Below are 17,243 nucleotides of genomic sequence, written 5' to 3'. Positions count from 1 at the left end.
CGCAAATTATCATCACTCACAGATCAGTGCTGTCGCTCTCTATACACAGTTCGTGCGATTGCAAAGTGAAAGCAAAAAACAAGCGCAAATTCAAACGCGATTTCAATATGTCACATATTGACAGTGGCTCACCGATGCCAATGACATAATTACCCAGCTACATTTCCGAAAGAATGCAAAAGCATTGACATATATTTTTCCTTCCTACGATAGGCCGACGGGCAGGGCAGAGATAGATTTTGGTAGCCCGACTGGAAAAATCGCTAGCCCCGGGACGTCAGGTAAGGGTAACGTTTGAGGATCACTGATGGCTAGAAATAAAAAACAACATATGGGAGGAAAAACATGCTGAAAACACTCCAAACTTCAGAGAGGAGATCTGAGATGATCTATCCACAATATGACATAGGTCATTACAATGCTGCTGCACAGTTTGTCACGGTTCTGGGTCCGTCGGACCCAGTAGTTTGAGTTTTATTATGTTTTGGTTTTAGTTTGCATCAGGGATTGTTTTCTTGTTCTCTTGTAGTGTTGATTATGATGATGTTTATTATTTGAGTTTCATGTTTCTGTGGTGTTTAGGATTTGTTCTTCAGTTGTGTCTGCTTAGTATTTGTCTAGCTCCATGTGCCATTTTCTGTCTGTCTCTCTATGTCGAGTTTGTGTCTTAGTGTGATGGTTGCTTGTTCCTGTTTTATTGTGATGGTCTGCGTCTCATGTGAGTGTGTTCAGTTTTACCTTTGTCTCGTCTTGTTGATTATTCCCAGCTGTGTCCACCACCTGTGTGTAATTCCCCTGTGGTTCTCTGTGTATTTAAGTCATGTCTGCCGTCATTGTAGTTGCTGGTCCGTCTGTGTATTCCACCCTGCTTCATCTGCGTTTCTACCATGGCTCACCCGTGTGTTCTCCCTGCTGTCCGCCGTTAGTCTCTTCTGGTCGTTCTCGTTAAGGTTTGTGCTCTGTAGTTTAGTTGATCCCAGTATAGTTTAGTTCTAGCTCCATTTGCCATTTGTATTTACTTTCATGTTCAATAAACCACCTTTACACCTTCACGACTGCCTGCATTTGGATCCTCCTTCATTTCCTCCACACGGCTCACCTCACTCGCCGTGACAGTACGGACCAGCCAGATATGGATCCAGCGGCATTCACCCCACCCACGGAGCTTCGGGACCTCATCACGAACTCCGCTTCAAAAATAATCAACCTGTGGCTAGAGCATGAGGGAGAAGCATTCCTCTACGTTCTGGAAGCCAGACTGCAACAGTTGCTCACGGATTATCCCTGGGTATTGGACTCACTACACCCACTCGTGCAAGACTTCATCCTTCACGAACTTCACCTACACCCACCAGCCGCTACCGCTTCCCAACCCAGCCGGACGCCGGAGGTTTTGCCCGGCCCGCCGGAGGTTTTGCCCGGCCCGCCGGAGGTTGTTCCCGGGAGGAAGCGACGATCGCGCCGTCGGCGCGTCGCCCCACAGCCGGAGATTAGGACTTTGGAACTGCCGGCTGTGGTGAGTGGAAAAGACGCTCCGTCTGTTTCGCCAGTTCATATGACTGTTTATACCGGGGCTGTGTTCGTTGAGTCAGCTGCTCAGCCGGTAGCTCGGTTAGCTGCCCAGCAGTCGCTAACTCAGTCAGCCGCTCAATCATCACCTCCATTACAGTCACAGTCAGACCCAGTAGACACCATGTTACAGTCCATAGCCCAGTCAATAGCTCAGTTGGCAAGAGATTCATCAGCCTTATTATCAGTTCAGCCAGCCACTCCACCACCTGTTACTACTTCGCTACCTGTAGCTCAGTTACCACCAGTTCAGCAGCCTGTCCACTCATTTACCCAGCCTTCATCCTCACAGCCTCATTACAAGCAGGGAACACACTCCACACAAACTTTTGCTGGTTCATTTAAGCTGGCCATCTCAGAGACAGTTGCTCCCTCTAGGGCCTCCCCAGAGGCTGGGTGTCAGTCACCAGCCAACTCTGGACCCCTAGAGGTCAAGACGCCAGCACCAGCAGCCTCACCGGAGAACTCACCTGAACAGTCTCGGCTCTCAGCACCCCCTGAGAGCTCAAGTGAGTTCACCCGTCCGCCTCAGTCCTCTGCTGAGTGTATTGGGGAACACTTTCAGCCCTCTGAGGACTGTATCCCACTGTTGCTGCCTGAGTCTCGCCACGATGCTGCTCAGTCCCAGCCAGTGTCCACACTGGCAGAGGTCTCCGTACCTGCTGCTTCAGAGACTGCTTTCACTGGAGGGCCTGAGGAGCCCGTCCAGTCTCAAGTCATGTTAGCTGGGGGTTCAGGTGAACCCAGCCAGCGTCCTGCCTCGTCGGCTGGAGGGCCTGAGGAGCCCGGTCAGCCTCAAGTGTCGTCTGCTGGGGGTTTAGGAGAACCCAGCCAGCCTCAAGTGTCGTCTGCTGGGGGTTTAGGAGAACCCAGCCAGCCTCAAGTGTCGTCTGCTGGGGGTTTAGGAGAACCCAGCCAGCCTCAAGTGTCGTCTGCTGGAGGGCCCGAGGAGCCCGTCCAGCCTCAAGCCACGTCTGCTGGAGGGCCCGAGGAGCCCGTCCAGCCTCAAGCCACGTCTGCTGGAGGGCCCGTGGAGCCCACCCAGCACATCCTCACATCTGCTGGTGGTCCTGGAGGACCCAGCCAGCACATCTCCACATCACCTCCTGCAGCATCACCGCCGTCAGGTTCCGCAGCCGTCCCGCTGCCGTCTTCATCATCTTCGCCTGGTCCAGCCTCCGTGTCTTCATCATCTTCGCCTGGTCCAGCCACTGCTTCGTCCTCGTCTGGTCTTGCCTCGTCTGGTCCTGTGGTTGCCACGCCGCCGTCGGTGCCAGCTCGACCCGTTCCGCCTCGCCTCTGCCGGCCGTTTTCCGGGCCCCTAAGATGGCGTCATGGCCTTCGGGGACGGCCTCCGGAAGGTGTTCGTCGCCGCCGCTGGCATCGCGGCCGTCCTCCGGACCTGCTCGGTGGCCGCCACTGCCTTCCACGTGGTCGGCCTCCGGAACTGTTTGCCCGCCGTTGCCGTGTGCACGGTCGGCCTCCAGAACTGCATTCGCGCCGCCGTTGCTGTCCGCACGGTCGGTCCCCGGACCTGCTTCCTCGCCGCCGTTGCTGCACGCACGGTCGGCCTCCGGAACTGTTTGCCCGTCGCCACCGTTGCCGTGTGCACGGTCGGCCTCCGGAACTGTTTGCCCGTCGCCACCGTTGCCGTGTGCACGGTCGGCCTCCTGAACTGTTTGCCTGTCGCCGCCGTTGCTGTGTGCAGGGTCGGCCCCCTGAACTGTTTCGGCTCTTGTGTTGTCGGCCCCCGGACTTTACTGTGGACTCGTGAATGGTCTTGTTTTGTGTTGGCCTGTTTTTGGTTTATTCTGGTCTCTTGTGCTCCTTGTTTTTTGTTTCGGACCCTCCTTCCTGAACCCCCTCCGCCCGCCCTGGCTTGGTGCTTTGTGCTTTTTTGTTTGGGGCTGTCGGGAGCCAGCCCTTAGAGGGGGGGTACTGTCACGGTTCTGGGTCCGTCGGACCCAGTAGTTTGAGTTTTATTATGTTTTGGTTTTAGTTTGCATCAGGGATTGTTTTCTTGTTCTCTTGTAGTGTTGATTATGATGATGTTTATTATTTGAGTTTCATGTTTCTGTGGTGTTTAGGATTTGTTCTTCAGTTGTGTCTGCTTAGTATTTGTCTAGCTCCATGTGCCATTTTCTGTCTGTCTCTCTATGTCGAGTTTGTGTCTTAGTGTGATGGTTGCTTGTTCCTGTTTTATTGTGATGGTCTGCGTCTCATGTGAGTGTGTTCAGTTTTACCTTTGTCTCGTCTTGTTGATTATTCCCAGCTGTGTCCACCACCTGTGTGTAATTCCCCTGTGGTTCTCTGTGTATTTAAGTCATGTCTGCCGTCATTGTAGTTGCTGGTCCGTCTGTGTATTCCACCCTGCTTCATCTGCGTTTCTACCATGGCTCACCCGTGTGTTCTCCCTGCTGTCCGCCGTTAGTCTCTTCTGGTCGTTCTCGTTAAGGTTTGTGCTCTGTAGTTTAGTTGATCCCAGTATAGTTTAGTTCTAGCTCCATTTGCCATTTGTATTTACTTTCATGTTCAATAAACCACCTTTACACCTTCACGACTGCCTGCATTTGGATCGTCCTTCATTTCCTCCACACGGCTCACCTCACTCGCCGTGACACAGTTAGATTATTCATTATGAGAAATTCCTGATACTCAGCTTAATGGCCACCCTGAAATCTTAGCTGGCGAGAGTGAGTATTTTCTGAAGATTTCAGATACTTGTTTACCGAGCACGAGGGCTCTAATGCAGATAGTGAGTTTTTAAAAACCTAGCTTAAAGAGGCAGAGGATGACCACTGATTATATTTGTGAGGATTGTTTCTGTTAAATAAAACGAGATGCATTATAAGACTTTACAAAGAAGACATGCTTGGACTCAGAAACAGGGTCAGTACTTCACCACTTAAAAAAATGTCTGTTATAAAAGGTGACTGAAAAAGCACACATGTTAAAATCATTTACTGATGAGTTTAAAATTGGTTGTAACTGTTTTCTTTATATCTTGGGTCCACTGACATAGATTTCTTTCTGAACTTTAGCTGCATATTTTGACATTGATGGTAGTGTTTGTCATAAAAGTACATAACAAATATTTATTAACAATAAATAATGTAAAGTGCTTAAAATAGACTTGCTGACTGACTATAAATGTGTCTGCAAGCAGCTTTGGTGTTTCCAGTACCGGTAGTTCTCTTAAGGCCAGACATACTCAAGTGATTAGCTTTGACAGTCATAAATGTTTCATTAGCCAGCAGCACCCATCGTGTAAGTGTTTGATTTTCCTGATATAGGTTGTCCTTGGCATATTTTTTTCAAGAGAGCATAGGTAATGCACTGAACACATTTTAGTGGAAAAGCTCTGCGCTGATGGTGAAATGCTTCCAATTGATGATAATCATCTGTAGCAGAGCACAGCAACAGTTATTAATTGTTGATTTTCATAGCAGGTGCAAGTGATCTATTTTACCCCACCTTTCCCAATTACAACGATTCACCAACTGATTGCTGAGGTTATCGAGAAGTAGGATGAAAGCTCTCTATTCTTCTAAGAACAACCTTGGACAGATTGCCACTCAGTTTGTAAGACTGCTTTTATTAAATCTCTCGTGCAAGTCTGAAAGTTTGCTTTCAGACACGGTGTAGGTCGAATGTGCTCGGCAAAGGTAAGGAGTAGTGTTGTCGCTACTGTTTGTTGTACAAATGTCCCCTTTAAGAACTGCATCAAGGGCATCAGCAAGTTAGCAACATTTGAACAGACACAGCTGATTATTTAGAAAGATAAGAGGACAAAACTCATTTGTATTCAGAGATGAGTAAAGAAGGAGAAGTGAGTACACGGTGCCTGGGCAGAACTGATACTTGCAAATGAAAGCAACCCGCAGGTCAAATCAATACTCTGTCTGCGATGATACTGTAAAGCAGCAAACCAAGGCCATTTATATCTCTACTAACACCTACCACTTTAACAATCCAGTGACTGACCAGAGCAGAGAAGTTTCAGAACTCACAGACACTCGTGCACAGCATCAATTGAAAATGGGGGGGAGGATACAAACGAGAACCTGTGAGAATTATTATTTGAATAAATATTTTAAATTCACTTCTGAGATGAGTCACATCTGTTGAGAATTTCTTTTCTAAACGTACGTTTCCATTTTCTCGTCAGCCAATTTCTGACTGGCATTTAAACAAAGCTTGTAGTATTCTAGAGAGGACTGATGTTTGCGTTGCTGTGTTTTTTTTCAGGGCTTTGCATATTTGGAATGATAAAACAATCAAAACCTCTACTTTCTGCATTTCTTTTCAAATAATAGGAATGGACGTGTAATTAAGGCTTTTGTTTTTGGAGGGCCGTGGTTCTGGGTCATTTTGGCCCATTGTTTTTGAGTTTCTTGTGCTTTAGTGTTTTGGTGATATTTTGTATAATGTTTCATATTCTGGTTCATTAGTAGTCTTAGTCATGAGTTTCTTTTATTCCCTGTTTAGTTCCTTGAGTATTAGATTTCCCCCTGTGTCTCTGTCCTTCTCTGTCCCTCTGCATGTGTCTGTGTTTATGTGGGTTGTGTTTGTCTCCTTTCTGCTCCCATATTCCTCTCCTTGTGTTTCCCCCGCCTATCATGTTAATCCATGTTCCCCAGACCATCATGTCTCTCTCTTCTGCTCGCTCACTAATGTTCCCTCGCTCTCTCTCTCGTCTGCCTTTCCTCACTCTGTGTCAAGCTTATCTATCAGTCTTGCGTTCCATCGTTTCCTGTTTTATTGTAAGAGTCCTGCGTTCGATGTTTATTGTGTTTAGTTTTGCTACCTCTGTCTCATTGTGCCTAATTTGTCTCTGCTGTGTTCCCCATGTGTTTCCTGTTCGCTCATCTTTCCTTGTGCATTTAAGCCCTCTGTTTTCCTCTGTCCAGCATCGCGATCTCCACCCTGTGTTCTACCTGTTTAGTTTCATGTGTATTCCCTGTTTAGTTAGTTTTGTATTACTGGTGCCTTTGGAGTTCAGTTTATCTCTGTGAGTCTGCATCTGGGTCCATTCCCACCTGCTTCACACGGCCAGTTTATGACAACTAGATTAGCTGTTTTTTCAGCTGATAGACAGCTTAGTATTGAGTTATGTGAAACACTAACACAGCAAACATTTAGTCCTTTTAAACATAGTTTAAGCAGCCGAAAGGTGTAAACTTGCGTAAACTTGACAATACTATAATGAATTTTTGATTTTCAATTATTTATGTTACAGTTTGCAATATCAATAGACATAATATTCTGTCACAGGAAAGGTAAACACACACTTGTTCTCAGAAGTGTGTATTACTCCCTTTTGCAAATAAAACCTCTACAGGCACTTTTGTCTTGCAGACACAGTTACCCACTAGTTTTTGACTGGCTTGTGGATATTCAGATTTAGATTGAGGTGCCAAAAGTACTCATTACGTTCAGGATAAGAAAATTATTTGGCTTGTGCAGAGTTCAAAACAGGTTCCTTAGGAAAATTATCGTGTTTTCTGAACTTCATGTAACTGTGACAGATCTCAGCAGCAGAGTCAGTGGGTGGGAGCAGGCAGGGTGGTGATGGGTGAAGACAGAATTTCATAGAAGATCAGGTTTTAGAAAACTCTTTCATGTTATAAATACTATTTTTTCATTATAGATAGGATAATTACTAATATTAAAATTAAATCAAGCTCAAAATTCAAAAGTTATACCAGCATATTGTTTCTTGACCAATACCTCAAAACACAAGCAGGAGAAATATGCCTCAGGCTTGCTGAAAAAATGCAGAAAAAATAATGACAGCCATTTTTTTCCCGTCAGCAAGAACATTTTTAGAAACCACAACAGTATGTGGCCCGAATAACTGAATAATTATGTTATATATCTGAAGAGAGACCATGCTGAAATATATGCATGCATGCTCAGCAAAAGCCATCTTTGATAGAGAAGTTTTTGGGGGCTCAAATGTCAGAACTGCACTACCAAACTTGCACATCGAACTCCTGGCTTCCTTCTCTTTGTACTTGCAGGTGCACGGCACAATGGGAGAGTCATCCCAGAGCTCTGGAGGTGGTATGACCCAGAGGTGAATCAGGTAGAGAACATTGCTTTGAGCCTTCTACAGATATGGGCTTTGAAACTTTGAAAAGCACTGGAGAAGTCATGGGATGTGATTTTCTACCATGTTTCCATGCCTCTCCAGATGAATAGAGGATGGGTAGATTAGAGTTTTTGATCACTCCATCTTGTGTGGGCTGATATGATGATCTCTAGAGAACTTAGCAGACCGGGGATCTACAGAGAAAGTAAATGTATTTACATGTGTGAGGTTTCAAAGAAAAAAGAAGTTTCTTCTTTCAGGAGGTAATACGTGATCAGAAGACTCACCAAGTCAGGTACATCCACCCCTTTTGGAAACTTTTTAACTCCTCTCAGACTAACACCACCCACATGCATAGATGTCTGAGTGTCTTATTACATCTTCAGCGTATGGTGAAATTGATTCTATTCATCCGTGTTATTAGAGGCCTGGAGGGCAGCCAGTGAAGGGGCAGTACAGTATGGCCCAGCAGAGCACTACTGACAATTCAATTAGCGCCCTCCATCTTTGCACCACCTCCACATGACCTGCATCAGTAGGTTTTGCTGACGACCAGCCTATTGTAAAGTGATGGCATCCTTGGGTTGTGCTTCAAACAAAACCAACATGTTGACTAGCTGAAAGGATTCCAGGTTAATGGAGTGGATGGACGGGGTGAACTTGGGTGTGTGTGTTGGGGAGGTCCCACTTTCCGGTTTTGCAGAAATGGGACCACTAACAATATGACATTAACTAGCCCACTATTTTGACTGTGTGACAATCAAAATGTAGGCAACCACTGGTCAAGAGGGAAAACTTTATATTCCCTGAGTTGTTGCGACTGATTGCTGAAGGAAAAATGATTGCCAGTCACACAGGCATCCACTTTTTGCTGGGAAAAAATGCTTTTGCCAACTGGTAATTTGCCAGAAACCAAAACAATCACTAGGAGTGCAGGCGTGTCTTTGCGTCCAATTTTACCCAGCAAGAACCAGCAAACTTCAGAAATCAGAAAGGTTTTTCCCCACAACTAATTGTTGTATGACGTCCAATATGGCGGCCAAGTCTTGAACATGTGCTCATGACATCAGCTGAGAAACCTCAATATCCACTTAAGATTGCAGACAAGTATTTGGAGAACTGTAAAGCTGGAGAGAGTTAGCAAAAGTATATTTCTAAAAACTCATTCAAATTACAACTCTCTCCACTACTCTCTCAGAAAAAGACGACTGTGCCATCAATGAATATTCATTCATGTCCCAGCTGCAGTTCATGTATAACCTGCAATTTTATTTCTGGATTTGTGCTCTGCAAGACTGGCAAGCATCTCAAATCTGCTGAATAATGTAAACCAGCTTACTGTGTGCTTTTTTCAGGTTTGCTGATTGACCTTGACTTGTCTATGCAAATGCGGTAACCTACATTTACTGTGTCACTTATCATATTTATGGAAAATCAAATTAAGCCATGGGATGTTGAAAGGTTTTTATTTCTCTAACGGTGCTGAGTATGTAAAAATGATTGTTTGCCAGCTGCTTCGATCTCCCCAAAGAACCTTTTTATTACTGACCGATCCATGCTGCTACTCATATTGCCTCTCAAATAGAGACAAACAAAAATATGCGAAATAGTCCAGCAAACAGAAATCTTGTGTGTTAAAACAAGAGAAGCCATCCGTTTAATAAAAATCATCTACGTTGCTGATTAGTGTGATTAAATCTGCTTGATTTGTCTAAATGCAACTCAAAACCTGTAATCAGCTTCCAAAAGGTGAAAAGTACAAATTAGTGGATTTCTAGATGTAAATTATCAGCAAACCGAACAAGGCTTAATCAATCTTGATAACCTCAGTCTTACTAAGTACGAAAGGTTTCTGAACACTAGAATTTTTTATTGTACAATACATGAGAGATCCAGTTTATTGTAAAATGAGTTATTACTTTAACCTGTACTGGGGTTAAAATTGACTCTGCACTCTTCCTTTTCCTAATTTATTAAAATCAAACACTGTAACACAACTTTGCTGGCTCTAAAACTGCATGAAGCCAAAAAGACGCTCAAGCTGGCCACTGTGACTTGTTTTGACTTAGAGGAATACGATGTCATATCCCCTCTTGTCCTTCTCAGTACAGCGGATCAACAGATCCTCCATGCAAAGAGAAAAGTCCTGCTGATTTGAAGTCTTATCCATGTGGAAGTTAGTGTCCTTGAGGTGTAGAAATAACACAGGTAGCATAAAATTAGCTGGAGGAGATCCACTGGGCCAAATTAGAAGTTAGTTTTGTGATATTTGGCAACGAGCCACATAAAGCAGCAGCAGGAAACAGCAGGAATTTATCAACCAGCAGGTCTCTAATATTTATAGAGGACATGGCTGCCTGCATAATGTCTATCATGCTTCTACACTGAATGACAAAGACTACTATAGTTAAAAGGACATGGTGGCATTCACTCTGTTCTGCTTTAGGGAATTATATCAAAGTCACATTGGGAGGCACTCAGGAAGCTTTGCAAAGCCTTTGAACTCGATCTATTCATGTGTGCATTACTCGGGGAAACCACAGAAGCATCACTGAACCCACCCTGGCTCACACCAGGTGCTTTTGCTAACATTTTTATGGAAGTGACACAAACATCAATCCCAATAATCCACAACCCCGAAATTAGATTGTGTTTCCTCATCTTTGCTGCGCTTCTCCTGCTAGATCAGGGTGCAGTTCATAACAAAAAGCAGTACTTGACAGGAATTTATCACCCAGTATGTGACCTAAAATCATCCTGAGACTGTGCACTATTTCAACTTCCGGCACTTTGTGGCTGAGGGAAGCCATGGCTTTGAAGGGCTCAAGCTCGCATTGTGATTTTAAGATAGATCTAATGTTGCTTTACTCCATGAACTGCTTCGTTAAGGCGGACCGATCGTAAGCAGTGAGCCTTTTTTTTTGCAGTATGTTTTTTGGCACAGTAGTCTATGATGTCTGGTGGAATGAAGCTGCAGAAAAAACACTTCAGTAGCTAAGGGAACCTTATTGTAGCAAATAAACTCAAATGTTGCTGTGGGTAATGCATTCCCCCTCAAGTCACTATGCTGTTTTGTGAAATAGTGTCATTAAAGTCATCACTGTCTACAGTGTGCAGAGAACTCAGGGATATGGGACCAGCGAAAAAAGATTGGCTGACCTTGATGGGGCTTATTAGCATAAAGGAGCCCTTTGGGCCTCACATACTGGGTGGAGTTTGGTGTTTGGTGTGTGCATGCAAATGTAGTCGGCTCTGCAAGCTGTTTCATATAAACCTGTGTTAGAGAAAAAAAATAGAACGATAATATCACAGTCATGCTCATTGTTTAGTGTTTTGTATTGAGAAGTTAGAAAATAGGATGCATAACAGAAAGAAATTCAAAGTGTAAATAAATGAAGTGATTATTTTTTGTAGCTGAAGGCTTCACTGGCTGCCCTCCAGGCCTCTTGATTCATTCATTTTTTTTGTTGAAATGTGAATTGTAAATAAAAACAGCAACATAATGAGCCACCCTCTTCCCACATTGCATTTCTGATTAATTTCTTGCGGATAGAAAACATTTATAAAGCACTTGATTTAGCCGGTTGTGTACCGTTACTGCCATAAAGTGCTGGATAAGGTTGCTGTGTGACTTATTACACAACAATATTAGTGCCATTTGAGTGCCGTTCCTTGCACATGCTGGTTATATTGTTATTGTTGTTATTGGCGTGTAGTCTACCAAACGTCTTGCAGTGTATTGATTCTTGCACATTGCTTAGGGAGTTGCATATTGGCAGCATCTCCTCTGCTGCGTAAAACACAATAAGCTTGTTATTTTCCTCGATGTGACAGTTCTACCTTAGCTAATTGCATCTGCTGCTGTTTTTGAGACATATCACTGGTATCATTCAACTACTCACTTGGCCACCAGTGTTGTAGAGCTGTTTTTAGCTAGCAGGTGCTTCTCCAAATTTGAAGTGAAACTCCTCAGAGCTGAAATACACCAGTTCCAAGTGCTCATTTTGTATTTCACTGTGATGTTGTTCTTATCTGTTTTTATTTGTTCACACATTTAAAATAATACGACTACATCGTCTCAGTAAAGCGAATAATACCTCAGTAATTCTTTGCTTATTGAAACTGGGCAGACGCATGTGATTCACAAATTAAAAATTGCAAGACAAGTTGCCATTCTTCTCAACATTTATCATTTGTGCGAGTGTCTCCTGGTTGGTGTTGTGTCTTTATTCCTAGTAAAAACTGTAACCAGCAATAAGTTTGGGCTGTCTGGTATGTAAATGTGTGAGGCCAGGAGTTTGTGTTGACTTTAGAATCAGGGAAGAGCTTCTGATCAATACCATGTAATTTATTTGACCAGAAGCTTCTGACTTTCCAGCTTTAACTCTGGAGCTGTGCACAGATCAGACTTTGGTACCAGAGACCTGTGTAGGAAAAACTAAGTTTTATTAGTGTTGATGCAACTTCTCCTGGTCTTGTAAAGTTCATAGATTATTTAGTGTGATGAATGCAGCTTATGCCCTTTTTATGATTCTAATATTAACTCAAGAGCAACATTATGTCATAGATTCAACCACCGTGCTTGATGGGTGATGTTACAAACAACTTTTTATTGTCTGATCAGTGAAATTCCACTGAATACAGCAAAGCCTACATCTTCAGACTGGCTTGCAGGAGAGATGATGAACCCTCGAGCAGTTTGCATTTCACACAGTTGGGTTTGTTGGAGCATCGGGGACTGCTGCTTTCCTAACAAATTGACCAGAGTGTCAAGAACCGAAGTTCAACACACACAAGCTGGACCCAGGAGCAGAACACACACACAGCGGTACGAGAGAAAAAATAAACTTTATTATAACTGAGAGTGTCCCGGGAGAGTAGAAAGGAGAAAACGCACGGAACCAGAGAAACCGAGGGACCGGGAGAAGAATCGCGCAGGAAACGCCGAGAGCGGGACCGTGGGAGGCTGAAACAGAAAAAGAAAAAAGGATTATTGGGGTGCGGGTAAACCGGCAGCATACGAGGGGAGGTAGTGTACGCGTCTTACGATGATAGCGGGGCCAAGGGAACCGGAGGGAGGGGTGAGGGTCCGTGGGGAGAAGCTCCAGAAAGGGCGAGGGGGCTGGGGCTGATTGTGATCCAAATTCCGGACAGGCAGGTGGACAGGCTGGTGGCTCAAACACGCCGAGCTGTGATCTGAGTATACAAGGCAGAGTTAGTGTTAGTTCACACGGATAGATAAGATAAGATAAGATAAGATAACCTTTATTAGTCCCACACGTGGGAAATTTGTTTTGTCACAGCAGGAAGTGGACAGTGCAAAAGTTATGACGCAAAAATTAGAATACAATAAGAATAAATACAGTACACAGCTGTACAGAATAGAATAAAATAATATACTATATACAGTAGAATAAAATAGAATAAAAATATACAATAAGATAAAAATAGAATACGAATGCTATATACAACTGATTTACATAAGGGCTTTCCCGCAGGTGTACGTTACCGCTGAAGGACGACTACGGACTGGCGTGGAGCAGCAGGCTGGGCAGGATTAAATGGTCCACCTGGTGATCGCCTGGGATGGGATGCAGGTGTGGAGTCAGCGGCCACGCCCACGGGAGTGGGCATCCCATCAGCACCTCAGACGCCGGGCCGCGGACCATGACACAGAGAGTTTTTTTAGGATCTAGTTTTCGTTAGTTTTACAACCCAGCCAGAATTTTCTCTTAGCTGAGACTGTCCAAATTCTATATAAATAAATAGCTCCGTGTTGTATCACTAAATGAATATTAAACACTAATGCAAGTTTGAAATGAAACATAGTAAGTGAAAAAGACCAGTGATACAGTCAATTCAGCCTTCAATTTGAACCGGGCATTGTGTGGGAAATGCTGTAATAAAGTCCCAAAAAAGGTGCATTATTTACAGCATTGCTAAACTATCATGCCAGTATGTTCACACACTCCTACACACACACAGCTCCACATGCTCACATACCACCTCAGTGCTGCCTATACAGTTCTATCTCGAAGGCAGAGGAACGCTGGGCCTAATTGTGTCTTGGAGCTACTGTGCTGCTCATCTCTGGAGATCTCATTATAAGATCCACAAGCTGTTCCAGCACGTACCCGCTCTCTTCACTCTCTCATCCCATCAGCTTGTACAGCATAACTGTCTGAAATCTCCATCGCCCCGTTGCAGTATTGACAGAATAAAGTAATTATTGTTGATTAGGAAATTGCACCTTGCACCTAAAGAAAGACGCATAGAGACAAAGAAACAAACTGCTTGGCGAGGTTTTTGATCTCGCTGCTGGCTGTCTTGTTAGTATCTCTGATCTGAGCAATGAGAACATTGTGTCCTCAGAAGTCTTTGTAAAGTTTTGGCCAATTGACAGCTGATATGGTTGAAGTACCCAAACTATCACTCTTTTTTTTTCTCCATGATACTTTCTGGATGCTATGCCATTAGACTCTTTTCTTCTCACCCCTTGATAATTTTTCTCTTCTGCTGCTTTATCTGATCTTTGTCTGAATAATTCATTCTATAAATGCATTATTGCATTAATATATAAAATAGTGCAAGCAACTACTAGAAGGAACACATACTGGTAACACATACTTGCAGGCATGTGTATGCATACCAGATGCAATTATTGGTGTCTTTGCTGATAGTGACGTTAACAAAATACTGCATCATCTTCAAGAACAGTCCTGGAGCTGGAAGGAAGTTTGTTTTGTACATGATAATCAGTATACAAAGGCTGCCTTAAAGGTTCAGATGTTTTAGGACTCCAGTGCTCATTTTATGATGACAATCGACAACATAGCTTTTATGTTATTGATCTTTGCTTCTATAACAGCAAAACACATTACTTCAATGTTATTAGTAAATGCTTCAGCGTGCATAGATCACTTTGAAGATGGGAAATCCTGGAAGCCTCTCTGTCTATTTGTTACTGATTATTCCTGCAATTAGTTGTTTGTTCCTATTACGATGAAGCACTATGAACAGTTTTTAAAGCTTTCAGCAAAACCCAGTGGAGTGTGGTGCAAGAATAAACAAGACCAAATAGTTCTGTGGTGGTGGGGTGGAGTGGCACAGTGGGTTCAGGGGGCCGTGCCAGGGGAAGCCAGCTGGCATGGCTAGCAGCCGTCTCCTTATTCACGCAGTAGTGCGCTGGGACGGAGGTGTGTGGAGGGAGGATCGGTGCTGATAGCAGAGTGTCTGTAGCTGAGGGGGGGGGGGGATAACAGTGAACAGACAAAAGTTGTCTAAATAGAGTAATGTGCATTGAACAAGTCCAGGCTGTGTCCACACTGCCTGTGTTAGAAAATCATGTAGCTAAGTTTGGGAACTGGGAAAATTCACACAATCACTTCTCCACTAGGACTAAAGGACTCAGCAGATCTGTAGTACCAAAAGATTTGGTACACAGCTTAATGGAGTAAACATTTTAATTAGAATTATTTATGATATACTGGAAACAGTACACAATGAACACATTGTTTAAATGCTCTGAGCAACAAAATGCACATCACACACGTTTACAATGTAAGCCAGAAAAATGACACTCTTACACTCTTAATGCAGTTAACTGAACTCTATTTATATGGAGGGGACTGTGGGGAAATACAGTCATGCGACAAATAAAGTACATCCTCTTTCAGTTCGGTTTTGCATATCAGGACATATTTAGAATCATCTCAACTTAAGCAGATCTTCAGATTAAACACAACCTCCGATAAATAGCAACATACAACTTATCAAACTGTCATTTTACTACAGAAGCAGTGTGTGAAAAGCACCTTTGAAGAAATGGTTTCCAGTCGTTCACATTGTTGTGGAGGAATTTTGGCCCACTTGGCGCTTTACAATGTTGCTTTGATTCTATGGGCTCGACTAAATGGCCTCAATGACTGCGAGGTGCCCAGGTCCTCTAGCTGCAAAGCAAACCCAAATCATTACCAGTCCACCACCATGCTTGACAGCTGGTGTGAAATATTCATGCTGATTTGCTGTGTTTGGTTTTCTTCAAATATGGTGCTGTGCATTACGGCCAAACATCCTCACTTTGGTCTTGTCTGTACAAAGGACATCGTTCCAGATGCCTTCTAGTTTATTCAGGCACAGTTTAGCAAACTCAAGCTTGGCTGCCAAGTTCTTTTAGAGAGAAGAGGCTTTCTCCTGGAAACCCTTCCAAACAATCCATGGTTGTTCAGTCCTTTTCTAATTACGCTGTCATCAGCTTTCAGCATTTAACATGCTAATTAAGGCTTGTGGAGTCTAAGATGTACTTACAGTTTCCTTTGAGCATTTCATAGTCTGACCTTGAGGTGAATTTGGACTTCAAATTGTTTACAAATGCCCTTATAACCCTTGTCAGATTGATGGGCAGCAACAATTGCTTCTTTTTCTTCTCCAACATCATTGCTCATGTATTTCCTCCTTGGCTTTGTGTTAACACACTCATGAATGGTCCAAAGCAGCAAACTTTAAAGTGTATGCTTTTACAGAGGTGCTCACATGTGCTGCTGGTCAGTTAATCAAGTGCATTCAATTTTTAGAGCCTCTCAATTTCTATGGCTGCAGCTTTTTTTTGTACTTTTTGTGACTGCAGCCATTGCAGCTCATTTAATTCAAATGCAAAAAGTAATCAGAGTTTTACATGTTCTAATTAATATAGTTTTCTATATATCTTTACAACGATGGAGCTACATGTAGTGTTTGAAATCGGCCTTGTTTTGTTCTAGAGGTTTTGGAAGGTATATTGCTGAACCTTGAATAAAATCAGGACCAACAGGAGAGCTGGTTTACAGTTAGAATTAATGACCTTTACCTATTCTATATCTTTTCCATATCAAAGGATTTTCTTTTTGGTATAGTGGCTACAATTGCAGAACGGGACCTCAAAATGAAAGTGCATCGTATATATGTCGAGTTTATTTGAGTGTTCTTTTATTCTCGACTTGTACGTAAGTGGGTCGGTCTTAACAGGGACTTTAATACGACAAGGGAATGCAGAATAGAGTGAGCCTTGGCTGGCCCTGAGAAAAAGCTAATAAAGTGGTGACATACTGTAAAGAAAAATGATCTTTTTATCCTCAGAAAGGCTCATAAACTACACGGCATTAATCAGTATGAGAATGACCCTGACAGTGACCATAAAGACTGGCTGTTAAGCAGACTGCAGGAAACAATGACTTTCAAAAAAGACCCCTGGGGATGAATTTGAGTTAAGAGAACAAAAAGGTCATTTTGGCTGTGGGCAAAATAAATAAATAAAAATCTCCTAAAGTGCTGAATGGCTTTGATGAATATGTCTAAATATGCATGTCTGAAGATAACATCTGCAATGCACCGATGCTCAGAATGTATCTTTAGATATATTTACTAGATAATTATACAGGTTTGAGCTCACCCCCCTAACTTTGCTCATTAAAACTTTCTTACTTTTGAGTTGGTTATCTGTCCAGATCTCTGTGCGTTCCAAACACACCAGTAATTGCTGTCAGGTTCTCTGCAGATAAATAAACTGATTACTCTCCTGGCTCTCTCGTAGTTATGAATATAT

At 43.3% G+C, this 17,243-nt stretch overlaps 1 long non-coding RNA gene across 1 annotated transcript; it reads right to left on the bottom strand.

The window, feature by feature from the left end:
- Positions 1-12,457: 12,457 nt before the first annotated feature.
- On the bottom strand, positions 12,458-13,333 carry LOC143421323 (uncharacterized). Its single transcript, XR_013100945.1, has 3 exons — positions 13,173-13,333; positions 12,711-12,859; positions 12,458-12,629 (listed from the first exon to the last, which is right to left on the bottom strand). It is a non-coding gene; the product is annotated as an uncharacterized LOC143421323 (long non-coding RNA).
- Between the last annotated feature and the right edge of the window lie 3,910 nt (positions 13,334-17,243).

This window comes from Maylandia zebra, linkage group LG12, assembly GCF_041146795.1.
Source record: "Maylandia zebra isolate NMK-2024a linkage group LG12, Mzebra_GT3a, whole genome shotgun sequence".
Classification (NCBI taxonomy): Eukaryota; Metazoa; Chordata; class Actinopteri; order Cichliformes; family Cichlidae; genus Maylandia; species Maylandia zebra.
This window is presented reverse-complemented; position numbering and strand designations above follow the sequence as displayed.